This window comes from Trachymyrmex septentrionalis, unplaced genomic scaffold, assembly GCF_001594115.1.
Source record: "Trachymyrmex septentrionalis isolate Tsep2-gDNA-1 unplaced genomic scaffold, Tsep1.0 scaffold16, whole genome shotgun sequence".
Taxonomy (NCBI): domain Eukaryota; kingdom Metazoa; phylum Arthropoda; class Insecta; order Hymenoptera; family Formicidae; genus Trachymyrmex; species Trachymyrmex septentrionalis.
Window position 1 is genome coordinate 3854326 of NW_017304758.1, and position 6625 is coordinate 3860950.

Consider the following 6625-nt stretch of genomic DNA (forward strand, 5'->3'; position numbering starts at 1 on the left):
TATATATATATATATAATATTTTATGTACGTGGAATACTAATTATAAAAGAAACTTCTAGTTTTATTGTCATTCATAGTACCTATTTTTATATGTATATTATAGAAAAAAATATCGATAATAGCCTTTCGCAAGAGATGCAAAAATACTTTAAATAACTTTTTTAAAAAATATCGCTCTCATTCCAGCAGTTTCTTAATTTTTTAACAAATAAAGAGACACAAGCACTACGTTCTTTCGGGTAGATTTAATTCGCATTCTTCTTGTCGAGAATCTGCCACTGATTTGCGACGTTTTTTCGACCGCAGCGAACATTCCGAAAAGCTATGAGAACTTAGGAATTACCTCTTCGAGTGAACTTAATACGTATATATCTTTCAGCATCTTTAGCGAGAATTCTTTCAGAAGTTTCTACTAGAAACGCTTGGAAATTTTTACGCTTAATTTTTTTTAGAAAGAATGTTTCGTACAGTTATAAGTACCTATAGGATCAGCCAAACATAATCTTTCTGAGATTTTCATAAATTCCTGTATCAAGCAAAAAGAAATCTTGAAAGATAAATAATTCGTTCAGACTTGATTTATATTTCGCGTACATTTCTCCTTTTTTTTATAAATTAATATAAATAATCGTAAAAATTAAAATTCACGCAGATATAATATCATATAATATAAATCGTTTCTTCCTTTGCTTATTTTACATACAAAAATTTCGAGGATTTAAAAAAATTGTAATTTTTAATGTATTTCTATGTATTTTTCTACATTCATCTAAATCCTTTACTCCTTCTCTTAATTAATTTTTCAATGTCCAGCAATCTCTCAGGCAATTCTCCAAGGGAACATTTTCTCGTTTTCGATCCCTTGTAACTTTATTGCTTACCAGGCAGCTTTCGAGGCCTTGTTGCACGGTCGAAAGTTGGTTTCCCTTTGGGAAGACGATCATCCAAGAATGGGTTCTGTTACACGCTTTGTTTGTTCCTTCTCTAAAAACATCGGTTCGGCCCGGCGACCGTTTAATTTTCCCTCAGTGCGCAATGTCGGCAATTTCCGAGAGGGCCGTTAACACAGATCGCCAATCCTCCTTTGTGCTCATCGCCGATAGAAAGAGGTTATGATCTTCTTATCTCAAGCAACTAACGTGACGCTCTTTCGGATTTATCAGAGCAAACAAATAGAAAACGCGTACAAGACTCCATCAGAAATAACAGACTTAGCAATCTTTCAGGAGATTCAAACCGTCATCGTATTTTTTCACTCTTTCTTTTTCGCCTTTTTCTCCTTGTTTCTCTTTCTCGCTTCAATATCGAAAGAACGACAGGAGGAAAGAAGGGGCCAGGGCGATTAATTGGAAAGCCGACGCGGGGATTAAAGATCCTGGAACCGCCCTTTTCTCTCGCAGCGGCAACGGCAGTGGCGCTTAACTGAAATTACGTCAATTGCGAGTGCGGTTGCACATTATCGACCAACGTAATTGGGTATTCGTTAGAAATAAATGGCCGTTAATGCAATTTTCGGCAGATATATCTCTCCCTCTGTCTCTCTTTCTCTCTGTCTCTCTTTCTCTCTCTCTCTCTCTCTCTCTCTCTCTCTCCTCCCTCTCTCTCTCTCTCTCTCCGTCTATCTCCCCCTTTTCCTCTCTTTATCTCTCTTACATTCCTGCTAGTAATGTATATTGATCCAAGTCATGCTGAAAACGAGGGAAACATTATAAATCCAACAGCGCACGTAATCCTTCCTCTTTCACAGTAATGATCAGATGATGTAATCATTTACTGCATCGGCGAGAGTCACCGAGATGCTAACGCGCTAACGGAGGGAAAACTTGCTACAAATCATCGTCGCAAAAATCAAGCACGATGTCGTCGTTGCGATATACCGCCATCTCGTTGTTGTCCCAGCATCGTTAACACCGAAGACGGTCTTGTGATAAATTTCCAGCACATAGCGAAATAAATTGCATCGTGGATCATCAGGTAAGTTCCTTTCTCTATTGAACCTCATGTCGTAAAATTATGAGACTTACAATAGAGGTGAAAAGGATATATCAGTATAAAATTTTATTAATTACGAAAATCCTAACAAATTTCAAGATATATCCGATAAAATTATTAGTCGTATCACCATAGAAACAGATAAGAATTTTCATACCCGTTCATAAGCAGCACTTGAATAAAATAAGAGCACTGAGTTTTTTTCTATTTCTTGTGAAAGGGATCTAAACCATATTTCTATCTATGGCAATGTTCCAAAATTCACCGCCAGCGTTGAAAATCTATAGTTTATGTTACGTGCACTGTAATTTTCAGCACTGACGGTGAATTTTGGAACACGGCCTTCGTTTCAAACTTCAGTTCTATCTCGTATGATGCTCAAAATAATTGATTATTTCAACAAGAGCACGAACGTGCTAGTCATTGTCTAATATTACAAGTTTACGATCCCACGAAATGCGATATCACGTTTCAAAATTTCCTATCACGTCTCCACTTACGATTTCATGGCGGTTGGCTCGATTGTTGCCAGTAAACCGACGATACTTTCGGAGCGACCTCATGCTATAATGACGGTCGTGTAATTATCTGCGATGCGTACTGCATTTAATGTTGTTTGGATGTCAATGCCGCAGGCAGAGGGGCAACGGGACTGGTAATTGTTGTTTACAACGCACTGCCGCGCGTCATTGTGCTATGATGATGATGTCCTGATGCATAGTGAACGTTGCGTTGATGGGAATTGACGGATTTTATTAGCGATGCGGAAGAGAAATTGATCAAATTGTCAATTGTCACATGTGGCTTATCCGGCGTGTAAGCTTTAACAAAAAAAAACCTGCTCGTCCCACATGTCGTTGCAAAGTGCTGAACAGACAATGATTCAAACAGAGTACATATTTTTTATTAAATTACTTGACGTAATTGTTACGTGATTATTCGACATGATTTCATCAATTTTCTCTCTATTCTTTATATTGTTATTAGTTTCGTTTATACCTTAAAAACCTAATCACGACAATTTAAAGTATAAGCAAAGTACATTTTAAAAAATTAAATTATTTAATATAATTATTACGAGGTAATTCGCCGTGATTTTCACAATTTTCTCTATTCCTTATATTATTACTATTACTTTTTTTATCTTTTAAAAAAATTGTCTCTTACATTTCGTCGCAAAGTTACCGAATTACCAAACAGCATCACGGTAATCGAAAATATAAAAAGTACATTTTCTTATTAAATTATTTAATATATTATAAATATAATGTAATGATTCAAAAATTATGATTTTTCATAATTTTTTGTATTCTTTATATTGCTATTATTATTATTATTAGGCTTTAGGAACTCGAAAGCTCATTGTCGCAAATACCAAATCCCGCCACTGTTCCAGTCCCTGAACAAGATCCCTCCATTTGTGACCCTCGTACCCCGTTTCGTTAAGGTCCATTCTAATATTATCTTCCCATCTACGTCTTGGTCTACCCAATGGTCTTTTCCCATCCGGTTTACCAATTAGTACTTTATACGCAATTCGATTTATATTGCTATTACCTTCGTTTATAGTTTTATACACGTCGCAGTCTTGATATTTCAATGTAGAATTAATTGCAGCGCGGAATGAATTTCGCCATCGCAAATAGCGATCGGCTTAAATCCGGTTTACGCAAATAACCCGATTCAATATACTTTAGCAAACAATGAAATACCTATACCAAACACAATTGCTATATATTTTTAGGATTATTTCGACGATCCGCCGTGAATGTTTCCCGTGTTATTTCAATGGTGAGATTATTTAGAAAATTATGCGATCATTCCCGCGTTAAATTCATGCTGCGCGAAGTACGATTAGAGCAACTACGATTACGCGATCTCTCAATTCCCGTGAAATTCAATATTCTAACGTCGTATAGAAGTGGCCCTGTATCTTCTAATGTCAATATGTATTATCTCGGCAGCTGCTCGCCTATGTATAAGGGTTGCACGTATCTTTTGCGCCCGGCATGCACTTTTCGCACGAAGCTGGATACGATAGTCAATATCGTCTAGATAGATTAACGATCGAGTTGTTCACACTAGATTGATATTATATTTGACTTTCTACCGATCCCCCGCCGTTCTTCCTCACCGCGTCACCGCGACGGGGAATTCACCGCGCAGTTAATAAGTAATAGCAAAGTCAAAGAGATAAGCCAATAACCGGCGTGCGATCTTGTTAAGTCCAAAAGTTTGCGCTACGTCCACATTTCAACGCTGTTCCTTATTAACTTGGCGCGAACAGAAAAAATTGACACGTATTCGTGCATAAATGTATTATAAGATTCCCATTCGTTATTAAAGATAATGCTTTTTTGGTGCAGCGTAAAATATAAATAAATGTACCGACTCGTTACCGTACGTCTGTGATATATTTTTTTCATTATACCTTGTATAACATCGTTATAAAAAGATAATGGAACATGTTCGACTTTTACATACGAATAACGCCATTACAGTCTGTAATAAATGATAGACACGGACAATGTCAACGTCGAAAATATTTTTGACACACTCTGCAAAAAGTACGAAGCAAATTTTTGGGGACGCGGAAAATAAACTGCCTGAACCTTTTTCACGCTTTGAAATCTAGTTTTTTCCGCATGGAACGCAGTACAAATGTATCTCGGTTGAAGTATCTCCCGTGACGTAGAGGTGCAAAGCTTATCCGTTCCGGGCAGCTTTTGGTATTAATCTGACTGGGCATAAATCTTTCGCTAATCCACGTAACGGTGTAACCCCGGCTAACACTACATTGACGTTGTCGTTGTTGCTGTAGCGAGAAATACGGAACTTGTTGAATACACGTATTCGAGAGGTCCGCAGTTACAGAGGAGTAGCTCGAAGTACTCGCGATTACCCATCCGCTTTTATAGCCGGTCGATCGACCCTAAGTGCTCCCTTTAAAGGGAGAAATCGAGCAATTCACGGATCGCGCGCGCGATACGACTAATTTACATTTTAACCGGCCTGATTCCCGGGAGAAAAATAATTGCATCGATTCCTTTTAACAACTTGGTAACTGCTTCGCAGATTATCTCTGTCTTACGTTGACGAAAAAAAATCCATATTTGTTTTCTATAAAAATAATCTTTTTTACAAAAAAAAAAGTAAAAAAAAAAAGAATTATGCAATCGTCCACAATTTATCAGTTATCCTTTGACCTATCACCAATTATACACGGAAAACTAGTTTTGATGAAGTAGGTACTTACAAATTCAGCTAAATATTGATCTAAATACAATTTTATTGGACTATTAAAATAATTATGTAGGATGCTGAAAATAGTTGGTAGAACGTCAAAACTTTTTGCTCATCAAACACGTACTTAAATTTCACACATAATTAGTTTAAATAGTCCAACAAGATTATTTCCAGATCTGTAGATATTCAATAAAATCGTTCTTTTTGTGTAAAAACGATATTGACAAATCATAAATATCTCATCATATTCGATTTTTATCGCTACGATGTGACTACTTTTAGCTAAACCTTTACATTTTTTTCTCGATCTTAAATCATTATTAACTACAAGGTGCGGAATAATTCAGACGCGACAGTTTTTTACATTTGCAAGGACAGTCAGTTTTCACGAGAGAACGAGGTCGGACGGAAGCACCGAAATTTTTCCGAAAATTTTACCGCGACGATCTCCGTCGCACGTGACGATTGAATTTGCACTCACGGTCGTCGAAAGCAGTCACGCAGCGTTTGCAGACTAAACCGAGTAATCTAAAATTATAGGAGCACCTGGACGATGACGTTGCATATGGGACACAGATAGGAAGATTTTATCTTCAGCCGCGCGCATCATTAATTTTCTTTCTACAAGAATCAAGAGAGCTTTAACTTCCCGTTGAAAATACAAAGCCGGACATCGCGTCATTATCACGTGCACCAGCGAGTCACCGCGACGATGTCGTGACGTAATCTTTATCCTAATAAGTTAACACTCGCCCTTGATTGATGTTTATTTCGGGGATGGTATGCCGTAACCGACTTGCATGTTAATTATCGGAGCGTCGTCCTACATTTTGCCATGCGGAAATAATCCGTGGCATCTCGTTTCCGGTTTCGGATGGAGAAGAGCAAGGGGCGGTTGACTGGCCAGAAGCGCACCTCGTAACTTAATTAGCGGGAGAAGCGCTGAGGTCTTTTTCCATCCGCTTCGATCATTTGCCGGATACAAGCGATTGTACAAAGTGAGGCGTTCCGGCTGCAAATCGAATCTTTTGTATCCCGATTTTACTTCTATTTCTTGACAGGATAATTCAAATTTCTTGCATTGCGTATAAAATACTATTGGCTTAAATATTCTTTACTGCCTTTTTATATTTCCCTCTATATTTTCCAATTACAATTTTTTACTTCTACTATTTAGATAATAAATTGACATCTACACTTACAAGTCCATTTGGATATTGGCATTATTACCGCATTTGATTTTTCTCTCTCTATATCTTTTTTCTGTTATATCTCGAATTTATGTGTTACTGTCATAATTTATAAAAATTTACATTAGAGAAATACTACTTTGAAGAGAAATACTGCTTTAAATTAATGTTATTTAATATATATATATACATATAT

General features: G+C 36.9%; 1 protein-coding gene across 2 annotated transcripts in view; it reads left to right on the forward strand.

The window, feature by feature from the left end:
• Positions 1-6625, forward strand: part of LOC108745949 (5-hydroxytryptamine receptor 2A-like) — a 127709-nt gene that overhangs the window by 3634 nt on the left and 117450 nt on the right. For both annotated transcript variants that reach the window (XM_018482381.1, XM_018482382.1), the window contains exon 2: positions 1749-1975. The gene's annotated coding sequence lies outside the window, so the exon portion shown is untranslated. The remainder of the gene's footprint in view (positions 1-1748; positions 1976-6625) is intronic.